Raw genomic sequence first — 23,173 nt, forward strand, 5'->3', positions numbered from 1 at the left:
GTGGACGGGATGGGGTGGTCCAAGTCATCAGATATGAATAAATTTGGCCTTCTCTCTTGGTGTTGCATGTCTGGGTGCCCAAGCCGGGGACACTCACCTTCAAGTGCGTTGGTGTGTTTGTCCACCGAGACGGTCGGAGTGTTCGGTAAGCGGCCGGACGGATGAAGATCTTTGAAAAGGCCGACAATCAAGAAGAAATCAAACGGGCTAACAGAAATAGCTAATCCCCATTAGCTGTGCAGGATCACGCTTGCTGAGCGCTGCATCGACGTCATTGCCTTTTTCGGTCTGCAGCAGATACGTGGGAGTTGGGTATAAATGTTGTGAGTTTTTTGTGGCGCAAAAACAAAACAAAACAGAGTAGTAATCGGAAAATCTAATACTTCGTCGCACTGAAGGTAGTCGTCAAGCTGGAGCATTGCTTGAATAGACGTAGAATTGGAAAGTTGTATTCGGGCATAAGAACGATCGGCAAACCATGTGGAGGAGATCCATGGACATCATCAGCATTGAGCTTCACAGCAAGCTCTCAGCTCTTTGTGTGTACGCTAATGCTCAACTGTTGTTTGTGTGTCGTTTGTCCGTTTCTCGTCCGTATGTAGCCTTATGGTTCCATTAGTCCAGCGGCATGAGTGCGGTGTGACACCTTGGTACACATCATTGCGGTGAAAGCCTCCACCGGTCCCCACAGCCATTGATGAATGATGTCTGCACCATCATAGGTGCGTTTGATTCGTCGCAGGACGTGTACACGAGGGCGGTGGGAGTGCTGTATTCAAGGTTTATTTTGAAAAAGGTACAAAATGGGTTGAGCAGATTTTGGGTAAACCAACATTTTTGTGGAGTTGAGTTTGACGTTAAGATGTTGTTTGAAAATAAAATCGATCTCGGTAAGCTTCTTAGCAGATTAATACGCCATAAAATCAATGACTAATGCGGCTAAGTAGTAAACGAGCATTGTAAAGTTTAAAAATAAGTCATAAGTTAAGAAGTACAAACATTACGACGACTCTTGGCAAAACGATGCAACGTACCTAGCAAGCAAAATAAATTACTTTCCACCCTCGAACGCGAACAACACATAACAACATGATCGTTTACGGCTTCCCTCGTCCTCTCTTGTAGCCCGGTGTAGTGGGTTAATGGAGAGAAGAAAGTCTACCACTAAAAAGACGCAATCCCGGATCCCTCTTCTTGAGCCACCGGCACGCAAACACGCAAAACAAGTCGCGCTCTGCCAAACGGGCGAAACACTCGGGCGCTCGCGTATATGCCCCGTTGGCGCTGGCGGTGTGTGCGCTGTGGAGAACATGATCACACACCGTGGTCACATCTAGGCGTCGTGGCGGGCTCAACAGAAACAGGTTTAGCAGCCTCCTACGGTGGCGTGTGGTGCTGCTGTCATATACAGGACAGAACAGGTCGATGTCGAGTTCGAGTTTGGGGACTATCTTCCCGGACCCCACTCGGAGGCCTGTTTGAGCTCGACAGTGTTTGTTGGGGTTTACTTTGAAGGTGTTTTCACAGGGGCTTTTGCTAAGGAAAATAAAGCAACATCTATTTGAAATGCGACGTTTAGATATATGATGATTACTTTAATGTTCGTTAAGAATATTGGAGATCGATGATGACCTAACGAAACGTAATGGAAACGTCCAAAGTTCTTACGATTTTGCGACACGCGACGAACCCTGCATTTGCTTTCTGGGTACGCTGCTGTGTAGGTTGGAGCCTCCCAGTCCTGGGACGCGATCGGGGCCGATCCGGTTTCTGCAGCCCTAAACTCTAACCCCCGTTAGTCTGTCGCAACGCTGGCAGCTGGCGATCGAATCCCCCACACACTGCCACTGATTATTATTACCTGCTAACAGTGTGCTACGATCGTACTTGATCTGGGGCTGGACTCGCTGCCGGCGCAGACATGATGCCCGACTGCGTCATCTGTTGGTCTATCGGACACAAACACACACACATACAAACACACGCATAGATGACGTGCAGTGGTCCGTTCATTCATTAAAAGAAAACGAAGACGCCGACACCGCAACGAATGCACACACCATCGCCGGAGCGAAGTTCCCGGAGGAGAGCTTACGGTCCGAATTAGCGGATCGAGAAAGGAAAACATTCCCTCGTACTGTGCCCCCACCGTTTGCGTCCCAGCGCGTTCTTTTGAACCTCTTCCGAACCGTTGCGGCGTAGTGGTGGTCAGTGCAAACACGGTCGACGGTGCGGTGCGCGTCCTATTAGAAGAGATTGGTTTCTTTCTCCCCCTGGCGGTTGACTAGAGCCGCTCAAGACGGCGTTCGCCTCCCCCCAGCGAACGAAACGATGCCTCGATCAATGGTTTCTCGTTTCGTATGACTGATTTTAGTTGCGCCGGGTTTAGTTTTGTGCCGGAAGGGTGACGTTGACTGGTGGTGGCTTTTGTGTGGTTAGATCGGTACCGGAGGAGTGGACCAGCGCTTTACGGGCCGGTAAGCCGTGTCCGTGCACGGTGCGTTAGCTGGAAGCTATTTGTGGAAAAGGGTTTTGTTTGGGGATATAGTTGGCTGAAATTGTGATCAAATATTTGCTGTATAGTTTGATGTACATGGCGTTTGAAAGAAAGTATGGAAAATAACCTAGCTTTAATGTCGCTGTAGTATTATGCTTTTTTCGTGTATAAAGGGACATTAGCTGAATTCAAAACCTCAAATTGGAGGTTGTAACCGTAATGTAGTTTAATCTCACTTTTAATCGTTACTACAAATTAAAAGGAAAGCCGAAATGACACGAAACACGCACCGTGGCTCATTCAGGTTTCATCATTTCCACTGATCATCATCGTCTACTAAAAGCCCACACAAGTACATACGCCAATGCAGTAAACCTTCGTTTCACCATGATACCGTTTTCCTGCTTACAAGGGTAAAAGTATCATCACAGCCCCCACTTGTAGCTGACCAACAGGAGCAGCACCTCTTCTGATCATGATCATGGTGCAGGTTTTATGGGCGGCGATGTACATGATAGGTTAGGTTGCTTTCATCTCAATTTTTTTATGATGCACTTACTGCGTACATGCCGTGAGAAGCAAACCCAATGCTCCGCTGAATTATCTTAGGTGACAGGAAGAAAAAGAAGAATAATATCTTCAAAAAAAGTCGAAAAATAACACCCACCGAAAGTACCATGTTTAAAGCTACTTTCTGCGCTGTGCGTAGTGGTCAGTCCACCAGGCCAACATTCTGCTCTCGGGGCCATTATGAGAGATTGGCCAGAGACCTGAAAGAGCATCGCAATAGCAGCAACAACGAAAAAAAGACATAAAACTAATGTCTGGATCAGTATCTATCGAAACCGGAGCACCGGAGTTGGTTGCCAAAAGAAATGAGGTTCACCACATTGCCTTCTGTTACGTTACCCTTCTCCGCCCACACGCGGACGGAAAATTGAAACTTTCACTACTCTTCGTTTACTCTTCGTGTGATCGGCTGCTGTTGCTGCTACTGCCAGCTAATCTTCATAACTTTAAAGTGTGTGAAAGAGTGGCGGAGCATTTGTAATCTTCTTGCATTCTTCCGCGCGACAAACATGGGAATAGGGCACTCGCGCGCGTTACCTTGATCGATCGACGCACCGTTTCAGTAGATCGAGAGAAAGCATTACACCATTTCAATGCGTCCAGCACTGCTGCCATGCGGTTCAAACACGCTGACTGTGAGTTTATGGCGTAAGCATTTTTTGCACTCCCCGGGGTAAGTGTGTTTTTGCTTTCGAAGCGTTCTGAGTACTCCGGGCAGATTGCAATGTTGCAAAAGCGGGAATACTCCTCCATCGTCAGCAGGTGCGGTTACGTGTGTCGTTACCGATGGACGGCTCTGCAGTGTGAATCCCTATCAGCGGGATCGACCACCGTAGAGGGCACCCCGGGTCGGCACAGGGTAACACGAGGCACAACCCTTGCGCGCGCGAGCGCACCTAATGGGAGCAAAGTTAACGGCCAGGCTTTTGCGTTCGCACCATCGCACAATGATTATTTACATCATTATCGGGCCGCATCTTCGGAGGAGGGGAAGGCATGTGATGCAAAATTTCTCTCCCTGCTCAGGCGCAAACAAAACAAGCGACAGGCGTAATCATCATAATCCCGAGCTGCCATAATCAGCATCGACCCGTGTCAGCGCGCCAAGTCAGCGAGATGCACAACTGGAGGACGGTGTTTGCTGGCAGGCACACGCACACATACCGGAGGTTGGGCTGTAATTGTTGATAATTTTTGTAATTGTTTCACAACGAGTGCTGTTTTTGGCCGAAAATTGGTACGTAAATTGCTGCAAACTGATAAGATTATTGCGCAAGGAATCAATTTTGGGTTCTATTATACGATGAATCAATCGAATGATCATGGCACTGGGGAGAGGCGTTCCATGGCTCGGTGGTTAACGTTAAAGGCTGTAAATTTAATAGAGCACTGGTGGGCGTGAATCCAATACTTGCAATGGCAGGGCAGCTTCATACAAATTTTCCGTTTAAAGTTAGATTAAAATACATAGAAAATAGACCAATTAAAAAACAAAGCAGAGTATCATGTAAACTCAGATGGAGGATCATATCATCGCCGGCATGTGCTGCCGTGAGGAAAGTGAAATTTTGCCCATACACTCCGAGTTCAGTGGCCGGTACCGAGAGTACGGTATCGCATGCAGTAAATAACCATGCAAAAAAAAGCAAATCATTTTTCCAACAACTTTACACGCAAATCTCTCGAAATCTGAGCAAAGGCGGCATTTGAAAAGCTTGAACACAATTAATTTTGTGATTGCAGAAAAAGCGTGAATACGACAATCGTTCAATCAGCCCAGGCAGTGTGCTCATCTCATCCTCACCTTTAAGATGACAAGCGATAGCGCACAACCCAAGGAAAGGATACACAACACCACGGCTGATGTGAGCGGACTCAATATGGCAGTGGCCACATGAAGAAGATGCTGAAGGTGTTGCGGTGGAAATGAAATTTACCGAAAAAGAAAGTGAACGTGCCCCCGCGTAAGCATAACTCAGCATATGGGGTAGAAGCAAGGGAAACATGGGGTAAAGCGCACGCACGCGAGAGCATGTACCCCTCATTGGTTATGTAAAACATTAAATTGAAGTAAAACACCGCCCCGGACGCAATCGGACGAACTCGGTCCGGCCACCACCCAACCCTTCCCCCTCTTACCGCGGGGTTCGTCTCTTATGCATCGATTGATTTCGAATTGATCGATTTTGATCGATTTCGATAGTGGATCATCGGCATCGGCTGGCGGAACTGAGCAGAGATCAACGGCGAAGGGGCACCGAGTAAGCGTAGGTGTAGCCGGAGGACCCAATGACGCGCAATGGCACACGCACAAAGCAGCGGCACGCGTACGTTGGACGGATGGAGTGGTGGCAGCATGTGAAAATGAGTGAAAAATTACCGTGCGTGGTGGAGTGTTGTTTTGGGAGTTTTTCATTCCGTTTTGTGCGACTCCCGGGGACGTTGGGCGGCACGATTTGTGGGTGAACTTTCAATTAGAGCTGAATTATTGGGAAGACTAGCACCTTGATGGGTGGATAGGGAAGGGTGAGGTTGGTGTAGCGGCTGGGGATTTATGGTAAGGGTGCTGATAAGCAACTGTGTGGACTTTGTGGAGGTCGTAAAATTCCTGCATAAAATAGGTCGGAGGAAAACGTGCTCATGAAATCTTGAAAATGTAGTATTGGGAGACCTAAATAACTACCGACATTGAAATATTCAAAGTGTACTCCGTTCGTCGGTATCACCATTTCTGATCTAAACCAGTGGAATAGGGAATATGTTAAAAATGTCGTTAATATTGTTAATGGAGTTTAGCTAAACATATGCAGCAGCAGATGGCGTTATAGATGTGCTTATATACATTTACAACATACATTCTGCTAAAGTATGAAAAATTATTGATCGTGATCTAGACTTACTTCGTAGAGTTCATTCTGGGAAATTGAATGAGACGTAAGTTCGCTTTTCAGAACATTAAAATCACTAACAAGCCATGCTTCTTACAGCTTCTTACCAATTGTGTAACAGTCAGTATGTTCTTTTATGTTATTACACTAAGAGCTTCCTACATTGACCTAACCAGCAATTTGCGGCTAAACGGAATGTTTCTTGCTCCCCGTTTTACGTGTTACGAAATGCGGGAAGATTAAAACCATCACTCGCAACACTCGTAACTAGCATGATTATGTCTTAAACTAAAAAAAGCATCACTTACACACACCATGGGATGCAAACGACCTTTCCGTTAACGAGTTCGATCAACCGCGTGTGCCGGCTGATCGTGTCGCTCTCGAGCAGGGAATCTGCTCTACTCTGCAGATCTAATCAACCAGAACAGAACGTTCAGTCACGATTTGAACCTTCGCCAAAGTGAGCTCCGATTGACTGCAAACCAAACCAATTCCAACTGGTGTATGCGAGCTAAACCATCGACTCCTAAAACCCACCCACCATACTGCCGGCTAGTTGGATGTTGCAATCATATCTGGCTGGGGGGGAATGATGTTTTGCGAAGTAAAAGGTATCCAATCGTTTTGCGATCTATTAAGTCGTACATTTAACGCCCGCTATGCGCGGAACGTTAGGACACACAAACACATTAAAGTTGAGAGTCGCCAACTCCTAACCCTGCAATAAGGCAAAGATTAATTGCTGGACTTTTGGGGAGGGTAAGTGTTTTCATCACGCAAATCGGTGATCTCCATGGTGTCGGAATTTTGCACTTTGGACTTTTGTTGCGCTTTAGCGTTCATCAACACTTCACACGTACACTTTGCGCCCAATAAAGACAATCCATTAGGCGCAATTACACCTTCCGCGGACAGTGTTCTTCGTCGGTTAGCGTATCTGTCAGTCGTCCCCCGTCCAGAGCGAGCCGGGCGACACAGATGTGTATACAAATTGGCGATGCCGCGACCACAGCCAATTGATTTATGACACTTGATCACCGGATCCATCCTTAGGCACAGCCGGCAGCGAACTCACTCGACACGACACTTTAGACACAAACTAGAGTGCTTCGCATGCTGTTGATTTTTTGTAGCACGCGACATTTGGACTAGATAATTGTGAATTTAATGCTGCCCGTACCCAAGTTCAAAAGCTTCAAGCTTCCAAATCTGTTTTTGTTTTAATACTCGCAAATCGTTTTTTTTGTTGCCCAATTTGAGCTAGTTGGAGCTAATTACATTCTCATTCAGGCAGGCAGTGTCCGGTGTGCAGCATCTTGATCTTTTCAGTGCTGAGAAGACCTTTACATCAGAACTCCACTGTGTTTCAGCACGTTCGGAGAAGATTTGTCCGAAATGGAAGGGAAAACAGCACCGACGCGAAGGTAAGTACTATTCCATCCGGAAAACAATCAACGCACATCTTCAAACTCCCATTGCCCGAGATAGGAATGGGGGTGCGAGAGTCAGACGCCGACTTCCTTTAGGCGTCTGCAACCCACCTTCGCCCACGTTGCAATTGCTTACGGTGGTGCCTTCTTTCTACCTCCATTCAAACCTGATCTTGAAGGAGCGGCAGCAATCGGACATCGGTGAAGAATATAGCAATAAAAAAGCATTCACACACACATACAGAGATCGCAACAAACAAACCAGACCGTGAGAACGGCACCTCGCCGGCGCTATTTCGTAACAGCCACAGAACAACACAACACCTTCACCATTTCCATGGGCTGATCTCGTTTTTTTGTGTGTGTGCTCATCTCGCGTTCTTCTCCTTGCTTCGCAAGCCCGATTCTTGTTTCAGTGCAGAGCTTGTTGGAAGTTCTTTACTTCTGTGCCAATCCGATCGGCGACAGGATCGAACGGCTGAGAGCCACCCGAGCTGAAGATGTTCCAAATAAGGGTAAAAGAACGCAAGAACTGGCGAGAATGTTCCAGGTTTCGCATTCGAAGATGCTCCCGAAGGTAGGGCGTTTTTTGTGTGCTGCACCTCCAAAAAACACGTCCTCCAAAAATGGATTGACCTCCTTTTGACCTCACTTACTCAGAGCATATTAAACATCAACAAATCATGAAACATTTACACCACTAATTGGCAATGGTAGGTGATTGATTTTCCTTGCCCAAAGAGGACCATTATTCTTACCTTGAACAAACTCTACGAATCGGCAGCAACTACCCTTTACACAGACACAGCACAAAAACCACAGCACAGGGTACCGATATAGGACACCCTTTTGTTAGGATTCGCCTTTGAACTTTTTAATGTTAAAACACACGGGCACCTGTGACAAAACACTTGCTACCCCTTTTGCTTTTTTTTCGTTGTTGCGCCTTTGCTTACCCCACTTAACACAAAACCCTTCGCGAAAACTTAAATTCAATTAGAAGGCAGCCGGGTGTTATTTTTGTTGTTGTTACATCGACTCCACTCGTGTCGTGCCGTCACCGTGTCAAATGGCCACAATCTTGATAGGCACCAACAGGCCACCGTGCCCGGCCAGGCGTACGGGTACGGTACGAAGAACGGGCAGACCTGTTTCACATATATGTTATGCTGCACCCTCATTTCACTGGACCACCATCACCACAAACACACGTACGCTAGTCGAACATACACATACCCCAACACACACACGTACACAGATAATTGGGGGGTGGATCGAGGCTCGAGATCGAAAATTTGCAAACACACCTTTCGGGGCAGGGGGAGGACTTGGGGCACATCAAACCTGGCACACACTGGCTGGCACGCAAGAAGGAGTGTGGCTGCCTTCACAGACGCTGGAATCAAGTTTGCAGCCTTCGTCTCGAGACACGGGCGCTTTTGCTAAGATTCGGTGGTTTCCCTTTCGTTGCACAAACACCTCCTTTTTCAATGCACACACACACTGCACACACAGAAACGCACGCTAGAAAAGGCACACTGGCACGAGGCAAATTGGAGGGCTTTGGGTGATGCCGCGAGGATGCACTTGGGGGATGATGCTGATTTGGAACAGTTGCACCGCTACTTCGGACACGTCTGATAGTCACCTTATGGAGAGATAGAAACACTGCTCCACCACAGCCGAGCCAGCTGGACGGGGACACATGTACACGGTTCAGGGGTGCGTGTTTTTCGAATCGGACAGCCGGTTGCACGTTCCGCTCGAACCGACTTACAGCGAACGAATGGGGGCCTGGTCGCCCTGACTGGGAGAAGCTTGTGCCAACACAGAAGAGATTGTCGAGTGGCCAAGAGTCTAGAGAGCGAGAGAGAGCGTGTTGTGGACGCGAACGCAAGCAACGTTCCGCATACTAAAGGTTGGTCTGGGAGTCAGAGCTAGATGTTTATGCTTTTCGAGCGACGGAGGATTTCTCTCCTGCTCTTTGCCAGTGTCGTTCTCTTTCGGTATGTATGTGAGTGTGTGTGTTTTTTTATGTTTATGTTTGCACCCCTTGAAAGTGAGTAAGTGAGTCTGGTTCTCCTGCGAGCGAGATGGGATGCGAGATGAGCTAAAGCTTACACAGCATAGCGCCGCATCATGCTGGAGGGCTCTGCCGACAAGAGTTTGCATACGTGCCAGCACCCACACTCTGCCAATTCCCTGCAAAGCGCTCTGGCGCACGACCAGATTCTCTGCGCTCCGTCTTTATTAGTGCTGTAGAGCAAAACATTAATGCATCAACGAGGGCTGGCGAAGTGTTGAAAAAAAAACAAAACAAAATATATGTAATTCCTTTTCACTCTGTTTGCTGGGTGTTTTTCAAGTTGAACGAAATAATCTGTTAATAAGCATTAAAGTGTAAAAAGCGAAGATAAAAAACCAACTAAATAAATATAACTACAACTTTAGGGAATATAGGGAATTATACATCAATACACGAGTACTAAATCATGAAAGAAGCATACGGAAACAAAAACAACAAATAAAAAAGAACACAACTTCGAACTAACCATGAACGAGAAAACAAATAAACACGAATAAATAACATACAAAAATGTTTGAACTAACTAGTAATTCGAATAGTTATAACACATCAACCTAATAAGTGAAACAAATTTTATACTAATAAATAAGGAAACAACTGACTATGCAATGAAGACATAACATAAAACAATGAAAACAATAACAAAGAGCAGCCATGATTTTTAGTGAGTAAGTACTAAGTAAAATACAACAAAATAAATGTGGCTTATGTTTGTTTTTGTTGGTATGAAGTATATAAAACGTATATTAGTAAAATAAAATAGAAAAATGTTGATTAAACCAGCATGTATGAATGTCTCTTACTAATTCACAATTTGAGACAATACATTTTTGGATAAATTAAACACACAATTTTGCATAAGGAACCTATCAACTTCGTAAGTAATAGCAACTAAGCTATTGGTAGTACATCACATTCCCTTTCTGCCAAATGAATCTGCCCTGTTGGTACACACGCAGTGTTGTGACGTGGTATAGGTGCCGGTTATGGTTTCTATATGTTTCCACCAATACACATTATACACGTGTTATCCTACCAACCGTAGAAGCGCCTCCGTTTGCGACCGAGAAGCCGTAGTGCGTCCACTAGGTTATTATCATCGGCTCGGCTACCATCTCTAGCACCGCGGTGTGCATTGCTGCAGCACACCGTTGTGTGATGGAACGCACCTCGCTGATAGTGCGGGGCAACATTCCCTTTCATCATACACCCCACCCCCTCTCCCAGCACGCTTACCCTACGATGCGCGAGTGCAATCGCGGGTGTACGCGGCGAGCCCATCATCGCGTGCGCATATTATTGTGCGTTTTGTTGAATAGCGAAGATGCTCTATCTCGGTTGATGTTCTTCCATTTGCAGGAACGTCGTCGGTTCTCTGTTTACTCTTCTTTCCTCTTCCCCTTCCACTCCATAACTGGTTCACTTTCATCACTCCTTTAGATGGGGTTTTTTCTTCTTCTCTGCTCTCGCTGCTTTCTGCCTACAGGTTTACAACATATCCTGCTACACAAGGCACTGTGAAACTTGTTGTTGTGGATGTTCCTTATTTTTTTATGCTTTTGCACTTGAGAACACCGGTACCGCACATACGCCAGTTAGTTGCGTACGTCTGTTAGTTCTTTTATGATTATTTCTGTGTTTTTTTGCTGCCTGTTTTTGCCTCTCTTCGTTTGCTTCACTTTTACAGTACGTACCCTTTGCTCGCTGTACATCTTTTATAATAAGCCAGCACTTGGGCCAGCGCAAGAGCCACTACCCCGGGAGCACTAGATGAAAGTCTTACGTTGTTGTTGTTGTTTGGTTCTTTCCATTTGGCCGCTTCTATACCCTTCTCCTGTGCAACCCACAAACCGCCGGTTCTCACCTGTGTGTGTGATTGCTCTCTTTTTGTGAAGGTTACGTGTCAGTTACGAGCAGATGCTTACCGTCGCTGAGCATGGAGAAGGAAGCAGGGAGAAATGGGGTGGAGTGGAGTGAAAAGCTCAGGACTCTGGCAGCGCCAGGACGAACAACAGCCAAACGGTAACCCGTGGTGGCAACGCGCAGGGATCGTAAATGAACAATTCCATGTCTGCTAGGCCGCCGCCTTTTGTTCGGCTATGGCCGTCTGAAGAGAGGTCGTAGAAAGGTGATGCGCTATGGGTTCATAAATGGAAATGAGTAATATTAGGAACTCGGAGGAAAAAAAGCCGTTTCACAATTCGTCCCATACCGACAGGAGCTGAGGCTCCTCATTTCCGAAAGGTTCTTTGTTCGCTCCCTCTATCCCCTTGGTCTGGTGGTCACATCTGGGTGCTTCCAGACTATGCCGCCGGCGATCCAGCTGCCAGTCTGCTGTACTAGAGGTGTATCTTACTCCAAATTCTGACTGGATAGGATATATTCTTGCTCTTGGTGCTAGGGAGCAATATGGATAGGAGAGGAAAGTACTCCCGTGGTGTAAGAGCTATGATATTTTTTTGGGTATCTTCTATTACGATGTTTGCTCTTTGAAGGTAATAGATTTTGGCATAGAGACTTTTGAAGAATATGGGTTTGTAGGATTGATTTTATCTGAAGTTATCTAGATGCTTGTTTGTAATTCATAGAAAAGATTCTGCGAAATCATGCCCCTCTTAAGATGTATGTAAATCTTCAAATATTGTTTCCACTTCAAATACATACAGCAGCGGGATTCGTCCTGCTTCTATCTCGCCTCCAGCCTCGTTCAAATCAAAATGCCAAATATTGAAGCGATTCTTACGATCCGGCCAAAACACAAACAGCTATAAATTATTACACAAGCACATCGCATTAGCATTTGAAACAAGATAAATTTTGATGCACGATCATTTAATACCGCTCTGGAAACATTCGGACAAGGATGGGAAAAGGAAAACCGAAAACAGAAACATTCATTAACAATTCGCTCCCTAATGGCGGTTTATGGACGAAACAAACGTGACAACAAATAGAGGCGGATGCTTATGGGGAGGCGTGCACCACTATCTCTACGATTGCATCCATTCAAAAACAACAACACTTTCGGGACTGGAAGCTGGCTGTCGTAACAGGCAGAAAGATGATCCGACCCCGTTTTAACGCTCGAGGACACAGATCTTTCTAGCTCGCGCCGAGAAAGTGGGCTGACTGCGGGCGACAACAAGACAGCAAAACAGAATAATTTGATGTTGCCTGCGTTCTGGCCAGTGCCCGTGCGGGGAAACCGGTATTCACAAGCGCTGTGCCCGGTTGGTTGTGTGTCACGAGGCATTCCCCTTTGCGCACGTGGGCACGTGTTCGTCAAAAACCGCTGCTTTGCCACAGATGCAATCAGAAACGGTGTAGAGCACGCATGGGTGTATGTGTGTGTGTGCTCGTCTAGTTCTATTGCTTTTCTATGCGGCTCGATTCGTGACAAACAGACGGAACCGCACTACCGTTTCTACATGCAACGTGTCACTTTGGGAGGTTCACGTGATTGATTTACGCATCACCGGCGACAAGTAGGTGAACCGTTCTAAGGCAGAAAACGAACCGACCAAAGGAAACAACAGCAAACACCGCAGGCAATAGATTCTTAACTCGCTGTCGGACCTGAAGGGGAGACGGTGACATGTGCCTTCTTCACAAGAGCATACGATTTCCAGCTTAATGAGGTCAGGAGAGCTGGTTCTTCATCTTGCGTGGTAAAAATGTAACAAAAAACAAAAAACACACAGACACGCACATACACACAGCTAGGGGTAACTGGAGCTTTACGGTTTTCGGTTTCGTTCCGAGCCGATGGGCAGGGTTTCGTTGCCAAATTTAAAACTTCATGACTTTTTAATGATCCCATCCAGAAACCGCTACACGTTATCGAGTTTTTGTTGTTGCTCGTTGCGGTTTCGAGGGTAGGTTAACGTATGAACTGTTTGAGTTGTCATTTATGATGTGCCTGTGAGCGTTAAATTAAGCGCAAATTTTGTATGGTTTAAGGTCATACTGTACTTGCATAATGCATTTTGGTCCAAGGATTAATTGAATCTAAACAGCGCAATTTAAATGATGACAATTCCCAACAGCGACAAGAGAAAGGTTCAGATTATGGTGTAGCCGAACCCAAACTTTTGAAGATAAAATAAATATTATGAAAACTAATATAAAACAAAACTGTAAGCCCGACTACAACGTTTTCAAAGTCGGACTAAAGCTCAACTAATTACTTCACAATCAATGTGGTATAGTCCAAGAAACGGTTGAAAAAATACAATGAAAAGAAACTCAACTCCCCAAGTAACAGCAAACTCGTTCAAGAAACTGTGCGCGAGCTTCGGGGACGTAGTCCACCACCGAACGAACTAATTAGCTAATTACTGGCCTGGTCCTCCCCGATCGTTTATCGTGATTTTAGCGAACACCCGCCCACCTTAGACGACGGTCGGGCGAATGGCATACGAGCAAACGAGCACCTCTAGCGACCAACCATCCCAACTATCTAATCGACACCAAAACTCTTCCACACACTCAAAAATCATCCCAGCACAAAGGCACTCAACGATTGCACCGTTTACACCTTCGCGTAGTAGAAAAAGGCTCAAACTCAACGTCTATAGCACCTAAACGACACCAGAGGTCGCACAGTTTAATGCCGAGACCGACGGAAAGCAACTGGGATCGGTCGTGTCATGCCGTCGTGGAACCACACGCTCCTGCAGCTGTGATGTGCAGTTTAGGCGAGTCGGGTGTTGCGGCGATTTATGGCAAATCGGCACGAATAAACATTTGCCTTTACCGTCAATCGCAACCCTCTGCACGATGGCGCAAGGATGGCCATCATCAGCCATGCGGCGAAGGTGAAAGGAGCGTAACCTGCGTCTGTTTAGCAAAATCTGCTTCTTAGGAACCCTAGCGAACTCCGTCTGTTCATTAAATAGCGTTATAAAATGGTGCTCAAAGAGTTGAGTTGGGTGTAAACGTCACCGGAGTGCAGAAGCTAACCTGTTTTCCCTTTCAACTCGACCAGAACTCGATGCGTCTTCCAAAGCGAGAAGTTCACACGCTTCCATCCACTCCAGTGTAGTCGGTGTGTCCTCAATTGCGGAGGGACATCATTTATCACTCAGCGTGGTGCAACGACACTAGCACGCGATCTGCGCCCGTCCACCCAACCAGAATGACCCAATTGATGCCCCCAGCTCTAACACACCCGAATGCGCTATCAACACAATTTAAGGAAACGCACCGACCAGAAACAACAACTCCTGGCCTCGGACGTCCGCCAGATCAAAGATGATCCCAAACAAGTAGGTTACCGGGCCCCCAGACGGCAGATGCAGATCGCGTCTCTCGCGTCCGTTGATGAAGACATGTTTGTTTAGCATAGTTTGCCGAAGGCTACATCATATCCATGATATTTTCGTATCGATCGAAACCATTCGGTTGTGCACATCGGATCCAGATGGTGGTGGTGATGGAGTGCGGGACACACTGCTGAACGATCCTTTCGCTGTGCAAACAAACATCGCCCGAACACCCAAGAAGCGCATATCTTGAGCGTTTCCGTTTTTTCGTCGCCATGTGCGGAACGGAGCGCTTTTGCGAGGCGATAGGAGCATTCTGAATGCTTTGCCACCGTGAAAGATCGGGACGTGTGTGTGTTTTTTTTGGGTTGGTTGGAATTTTATGTTTACATTATCAGCAAACTGCACCGAAGCGCAGCTCGCAATGGTGCGGGATGGGTGCTTTGGGACATAAAATTTGACAACTGATATCGCCAATGGCGAACGAAGCGTATACAGCTACGATAGCTTGACGGGTAGTCCCACAACCATCGAGTGACACATCGGTCCGGACGGACGATTTCTGGATTCAAGCAAACAGAATGCAAAACAAAGTCAACAGTGCACATGTGTGATGCAGCTTGCCCTGTTGGCCAGCATGGCTCCGCTTTTGAGGACGCCTTGGGTAAAAAAAGGCACACACATGCTAATCACCAGACCACGCAACGGGCGATCTTCAAGATGACATAACAGCGGGAGAACGAGTACGCGCCCCTGCCAGACCACTGTGGGAATGGTAAATGTTTGCGATCTTTCATCCCGCTTTTAGGTTCTGCCGGGTTGCTTGACCAACACAGCAGAATGCAGTTCGTTTTGGGTCATCCGGCCCATTAGCATAACCGACCCACTGTGACACACTGACTCGGAATTACCTCAGCACGAGGCAAACAAACTGCGCGACTGCACACCAACCGCCAACCGATCGATTCCGGAACCATGCTTCGGTGGTCCAGTTTGAACCATGGCGATAAATCGATCATGTAATCGGCAAAACGGTTCCAATTATCCAAACGATTGAGCTGGCTCCTCCTTTCTTTTTCCTTTCCTCCTCCAGTCGTCACTGCCGGTCGATCGGTTCAGTTCGCTTCTGCTGCGAGTCACGCCGTTCCACGGCGGTGTCGAAATTACGAACTTAACGAAACCGATGAAAAGTCGAAAACGGACGGTCATAACACCTCGTACCGAATACTCTCTAGGAAGGCTGAGGTGCAATCTTTTGGACCTGGTTGATCTTCGCCCAATTGCTAGGCAAGAGGTGTCTTTAGTCGGGCGAACTGTTTTAGAAAGATCACGGAATGATTGAGACCTACGCGCTCACAACTAGGTCGTACCTCGGGTACGCTCGGCGTCTTTGCATGCTGTGGTGCAATAGCTGATTGAAGGTGTCACTTGATACCCCGCCGAAGATGCATCGAATGCAACAGCTGTACAGCGCAAACACGCCACTCGGTGAAAGTTTGCCAATCGGTCTATCGGTGTCTTGAGCCGTGGTGCAACAGGAGGGGAACGAAAGCATGTCTTCAGCTTCCTTATTACCGGGGAGTATGTTCGCCAACTACCTTGGCCGTGATAGTGTGCACACACATACGGGGAACCTGTTTGGCTGCCAGCGGATCAGCGAAGCACGACGCGGAACTTTGCGCCAGGTCCAGGTTGGCAGGAAAGCCGTTTTCGTAACCTTTTTTCCCCCGTAAGGGCACGTTGTTCCACGTGGCTGACGCGAAGGCATGGCGAGGTAAGGTGAAAATAAAATTTTGAACAAATTATATCAAACGGCCCAAAACGGCACGGTGTGGCGCCAAACGGCTCTCTTGATTGCCGGAAAGGGTGGAGGCGAGCCTCTAATCCGGACGGTTCACTTTCCTTTAGAGGGTCAAGTTTTTTGTGTGTGCTGTCTATCTTTGAAAAGTGGCCCCTAAAACGATCGAAAGAGCTCTCCAAAGCAGAGGTGGCCGGTTTGTGTGGTCTGATAGCGAAAGTGTTTGCGATTGCATAAGACAGTTTAAGGTGGCCTCCAATCCCCGCCCCGGTAAAAGGTCGACTCGCATCACTTTAGTCCATCATTTATTGTAGCGCTTCCCTGTCTAGCGCGGCTGATTGGTGGAAATCATAAAACAAACGCAAGGAATTATGGGCACCAAATCGATCGGAGTGAATTTCGAGCTGATTTGGCTGAAGTAATATTATTGCTCTGCCGGTGGCCTTCCAGCCGACCCATGCCTGCGAGAAGGTTAAAGTTCGAGCTGCTTCTTACAGTGTGTGTGCGCGTCTGTTTTGGTTGTTGTTTCTCCCCCTTCCAATCGATTGGTGAAAATTCATTGTGTTACGGTGGCGGTGCGCCTGGAAGTACGCGCTGGAAGGACTCCTGCATCGACCGACCGATAAAGCGACCTGCCTGTACCTGCTAACACCCCCCCCCCCTTCACTCTACAACTCAACCAGTCCAAATTGAAGGTCACACCGTGCCTTGGGGAAGATCCTGGTAGAGGAATCCTTTTACACGTCTCCCGCCTCTTTCGACAATCGCACGATTGTGCGGTGCGGGTTTGCCTACCATTCGGGCGCCGCTTTGCGTTCAGCAGGAGCCGCTCACAGACAGGCAACCTTTGACCTTTTCCTGGCACACAATCGCAAACGAACTTTCTGTTCGAGTTTTATATATGTGTGTGTGTGTCTGTTTCGGGATGGTGGCACACACACACACACACATTCACAGAGCACGACATGCTCAATATGAAGCACAATGTGTACCGAACTTTCAGTGTTAAATGATAATTTGTGGCACATTTTTCATGATCTCTTGTTCGCGTCCCTTGTTTTAATTTACCATTCCATTGGAGGGTTTGGTGGCGCATGCCAACCATTGGTTTTGTAACGGAACGGTGAAGGTGGTGGTGGTACCCCACATGCAAACTTATTCCTTTGCCACTAATAAAAATTCACAACTCGTGCTCTCGACTGGTCGTGGAGTAATATTAAAAAAAGATTATGATTTATTGTTTTTGGTAAAGTTTCAGCCCACCGACATCGTCATTTCCGGTGTGGGAGTGCTTTATTTACACACAACCAAGCTGACATTTTTAACTGTTCCATACACACATATATTCTCTCTCTCTCTCTCTCTCTTTCTCTCTCAATATCTCTCTCTCTCTCTTTCTCATTGCGATAAGCTATTGGGGAAAGTATTCTTTCCTTTTGGTTTGATTGGCATTTTTGCGCCTTCGCTCTCTCCCTCATGGCTCAACATGGAATGGACATTCTTTTCCAGCACATGAATTCACCAAGGACGCTGACACACCGGTTTGCAGCTGGCCAGAAGTCATCCAGAAGCAATGGTGCCCGCAACGGGAAGGTTAAAGGTCATACCGTTTGGCACCAATTAAAGCCGAGAACTTTGTTATTTGATGAGCTAAAGGTTAGCGCACAGCTGATGGTGGGGAGGAAAAGAAGAAGAAGAAGAAAAAACGGCCCACAAACACAATCTGCTCCAACTCCAAACGATGGTTGGCCTTTTGCTGCTTCCGCACTGTGCGCGGATTTCGATTACCATCCATCAATCCCGACGACGTACCGCGCTTCGTTCTGTGGCGTGGGTTGGACGGAATTGATTATTCTATTTTTGGCGCCAAATCACGGATTTTGGCTCTTTTTTCCTTCTTTTTTGATGGCAAAACAAAATGGAGAGAAGAATGACGGTCCATTTCAAAACGGTGATGGATGCGTGAGTTCTCCTTCCACAGCGTACGCTCGCACAAATAAAGTCTTCGGTTGTTCGCGGTTGTACACTCCCGATGCAGGACACTTTTATGTGTGGCATCATTACATCGTCCCGCTTTACGAGCGATGAGGATTGTGTATGCGTTTATGTTTTGCGCTAAACAACAACAAAAAAAGGAAACAAACGCGCATAAATGTGTACCCCGGGATCGGTGACGCTAGGCAGCAGCACGAGCGTCACAGGAGGCTGTTTGGCAAGAGCCTGTCAGTGGGCTGCATTAAAACCCACCGCCCACCGAGCGCAAATCAATATCCGGCCAATGCGGAAGCATTGGTGGGGGCATGGGGGAATGAGATGAGGATCATTAAACGGTACGATAGGATGTGGCATGATTTAATGAAGATATTAGATAACACGTACCTCGGCCATTCTTGAAACGGCGCCTAAAGCTATGCAAATGACGCAGCAAATAAATCATTTTAAAAGCGTCTCCATCATCTCCAACTGTTTCAATTAGACGACCCAGTCCATTGGGAGTGTTTTGGTGTTTTAGATTGAAAGAAGAAAAAAAACACATAACATTCAGATCGCGATGCGTCTCGCGGTGCCATGTTGTTTATTATTTCCAACCAATTTAATGGCCGCCCTGGGAGTGCATTGACGTTTGGTAAGCGTCTAATCATTGGGATTGTCCCCCCCTCCCCCTCCATTCCCGCATTTCCGTGCCGCGGTAAAGCCATGCTTGGATAGGTCACAATTACAAGCACGCGATTGCCTCCCCATCCCCGTGCGCGATTGCGTGCGTTTTGGTAAAGGAAATTGCACTTACATCAAAGTTCCACTCGGAAGCGATGGTCGGGTGCACCGGCGGTGTCGCGGTTTTTTTTTTTTCGTTTGTTAGAGGATCCAGTAGGCTTAGGGCTGTATTTTCTAGACGGTAGACTAGGGCCGTGCTACCCTTGTTGCTGCCGGCGGGCGCTTTAATGGTCGAACTTTCGTACGCTCAAGTTGATTGCATGATCGACCGCTGCACATGACTTACCCGGTGCCCGGACGGTCGCTAGCGGAACGGCGGTAGCCTACACGTTGGGTCAAGCTGAAAAAAAAAAACAGCAACAGAACAAACAGATAAGTAAGCAAGCGATAAAGAGAGACGGAGAGCGGGGAAAGAAAGATGGAAACATGTAACAAACAACTGCATCATGAGAATCGGTTTTGCCGAGACGAGAAACGGAAATTGTTTTTCCCGTCCATATTGAACGATCCAAATCAGTATCGAAGTTGGTTCCGGCGAAGCCTAACCGCATGGCAGTCAAGAACCAGACACGCGATTGGTCATTTTAGTGCAGGGTAGGGAAAAACTTTTCATGCCCAGAAAAAGGAAAAGCTATCATTCACGACGGGGGAGGAAGGTACTTTTTTACTTTGTGACGAGTAAAGAGCGAAGACTCCTGGGAAAACTTCTACGTTCATTCGTAAAAGGGCCATTTCTTTCGGAATTCCAGCGTTGCAGATTTGTTGCCGTACACTTTTCTGCACTTGCTTACTGCCCCCCCCCCCCCCTTCCCCCGTCCTGCCAAGTGACAATAATTCAACACCGCTCCTTGCTTCTCGTCACGTACCAGCAGCAAACGGAGCAACCAATAATAAATAGCACTTTCAGGTGTAACATTGTAAGCGGATTGGAGACAAGCGAATGACAATGACGGCGCAGTGACAAAACAAAAAAAAAACACAACTTTACAAAGGAAAAACCTACAAAGCACCATTATGGCAGTGCTTATTTCACCAACCTGTCGGGCGGCAAGCACCCGTTCCCTCCCAGCACGTGAAAAAACGTGATTTAGCTGTGCTCCCGTCGCACATACAACAGGTCCGACGGAACCATCGAGAGTTCCGTAACCCTTGCGAGGTTACCATTCTGTAAGGAATTACAGGTCTGCGTCAGCTAGCCCCCTCCCCCCCTCCACCTCTCCGCTAGTATGCAAAGGGGGTTGGCGAACGGCAGGCATACTTTTAGCCAATTATTGGCAAAACTTTCTCGCAAAACCGAACGTTATCGCCTGGAAAGGATCGGTGTGGACGCGATGATGGCGCCAACGAGCCATCGACATTATGGGTGCCCCAATGCCGGAGAGGATTGGGCTCGTTCTGCCCGCTCCTGGCAAACTGCCCAAGACTATGGCGCGGGGTGCAATTTATTGCACCCCTCACTACTTCCCAGGAACTGTTCGTGTGTGTGTGTGTGAGAGAACTGTGCGAGCAAACCTTTAGGGGCTTCGAAGGACGCGCGCAACAGTGGTTTGCGTATTGCCTAGCAACAGGGTGGCCGTGTTAGGCGCGTGTTGTTACGCACAAGTAATTTACGTCATTTTTAAAGGGTATGGTCGATGGTAAAAAGGATTAGAATTTACGTTTTATTGGTTGCAGAACCGTTCCTTGAGTTGGTTGAAGAACAATTAAAGGTGAAACAGTGCTATCCTGGTCCCTTTGGACATGGTTTGCGTTTTCATAAGTTTTTTTTGGATATGTAGTAGCATTTAATGTCAACTCACATAGCTACTACTAATGCTACATTATCCGATAGTGGCAAGCTACTAATGTATGTTCAACAAGCTGCCAACAAAATACTCAGAATATTTCAAAAGGAATGTGTTCATCACTGCTTGGTCCAACACTAACCTAACACCAACCGGCATGTATTGCTCTAAATTCCAACCTGACACGATCTACGATCATCGTGAACATTGGCTTCCCTCAGACATCCATCTGCTTTCGATCTACTCTACCACCAGTAGCACACATCGACCAATGTTTCGGGCCTTTACAGCGGAATTGGAACTTCTGCATTCTGCACATGGGAATGCAATTTACGCAAAGCCCCCAGTCACAACGGTCCGAGACGTAAACACACCGGCACCGAAGAGATACAGCGCTACTTGCTGTTGTTTACGTTTACGAAAGCTAAAATGCTCCGCAGAGATCTGTATTTTCACTAGCCAACCCCCAACCGCCAAAAATACCCGCACACTAAGCGACCCAGCAATAGGTTGATCATGAGGGTGATCCACTCTAATGACTCCCTACGAGATCGCATTACAGAACAAACGTGGAATAGAAAGGGAAATTCGAAAAACTCATACCAAACTTCAACACCCGTGCCAACCTATTGGGAAGAAGGTCGGCTTGGGTGTGTTTGTGTGCGTGTCTGTGTCCAAAACTCTATTTTCCTGCTGTTGTTCGAGATTAGGCCAATCTGAAAGAAATTCGATACTCCGCGACGACACTCTACTCACTGAGGGACCCTTAAATGAAGCGAAAGGCCATGCTGATGGCCGGAGGTTGTCGCTTTTTTTACTTTTGGTCGGAGGTTTAATCGGAGGATTAAACTCATCCGCTCGGCTATACACTTGGGCGGCGACATAGTCGGGTGGTCCATTCTGATGCGTTGCGGGAATGGAAATTCAATTCGAGCGTGCACCAGTGAGTGTTAGAGATAGGTACAAACTCATCCCCCCAACCCCTCTCTTTTTAAAACGGGATAAAGGGCGACCAAGGGTAGCCCAACCCAACGGTGCCCCGACCGACGGACAGCTGGTTCTAATCTTAAGAGCGTTAGTTTTCTTCCTGTCGTGAAAGTTTGTCTCCCTGCCCGCGCTCGAAGTGAAAACAAATGTGACGAGGCGTTTATTTTTGGAAGTCTGTTGCTCCCGCACGGCAAGATGCTCCCAAATCGAGGGAGCGGGATCCCCTTGCTGGCAGTTGCAATCGTTCACTCACTTTCCATTGAGATTGTTTGGCTGCTCCGGAAGTTTGGAATGTTTGTATTACACAAAAAAGTGATTTCATTCACGTTTGAATTGCCCCTGGGGCATTGATGGAGGGACGATTCATGGGTTTTGTACGTGATCGTCAGCATGTTCTTGTGGGAATCGTTTGACCAAGAGCATCGTTTATAGCCACTTTAGCGATCAAAGCCTTGTGCAACTGGGTGACAATTGATACGAAAATAAAGTAACGATAATGTTGTGGCTGGTGACAGATGAGTCATTGAAGATTTCAGAGGAGCGATACATTTCATTTACAAAGAAAAGAGAGAGAAGAAGCGAAGGAGTGATTAAAATAACAGAGGTACGTGAAGTTCTTAGTTGCTGTTATAGAGAACGTGTCCAACCGTTTAGAATAACTCTAATATCAACGACTTGTATTTTATATTAAGTTATGCTTCTGTCACGTTAATTACACTTCAGAGTTTATGGTGATAACTTTTCATTCTTTATTTCGCAAATCGTGAAGCAAACGATATCATAGTTGTATTTAACTCACATGATTCATTGATAGTTTCCACTTAGGTATCGTAATTGAGCAAGATTCCCTTCAGGTTTTGAAGAACTGTTTAAAATAAATTCCGCTTTTCAAACCACACAATATTGTGGTTGTATTTAATTTAACAACATTTTATTACGAAAACATCCGAGACAAACATCTATACTATCCGGCTACGTAGTACTCAATAAATATTGCAAACTGTATATGGCATGTTCGTGAGGGAGGTAACGCCAAGTAGACTTAACTGTGCTACTGAAAATATACTCTTTAAAGCCTGAAGCTGTTTGGTAGTCTAAGAGACTCTAACTTCTCCAAGATCTCTAAATGATCTTCTTGATTATGCTCTTTC

At 46.8% G+C, this 23,173-nt stretch overlaps 1 protein-coding gene across 2 annotated transcripts in view; it reads right to left on the bottom strand.

Moving 5' to 3' along the window:
* The window catches only part of LOC120961462 (homeotic protein female sterile), a 35,119-nt gene extending 15,617 nt beyond the window's left edge, over positions 1-19,502 (bottom strand). The window contains exon 1 of one of the 2 annotated variants that reach the window (XM_049605855.1): positions 19,325-19,502. The gene's annotated coding sequence lies outside the window, so the exon portion shown is untranslated. Of the gene's footprint in view, positions 1-8,146; positions 9,292-19,324 lie in introns of those variants that run through there. The other variant, XM_040385177.2, reaches the window with a different exon arrangement.
* Positions 19,503-23,173: the final 3,671 nt, after the last annotated feature.

This window comes from Anopheles coluzzii, chromosome 2 (assembly GCF_943734685.1).
Source record: "Anopheles coluzzii chromosome 2, AcolN3, whole genome shotgun sequence".
Lineage (NCBI taxonomy): Eukaryota > Metazoa > Arthropoda > Insecta > Diptera > Culicidae > Anopheles > Anopheles coluzzii.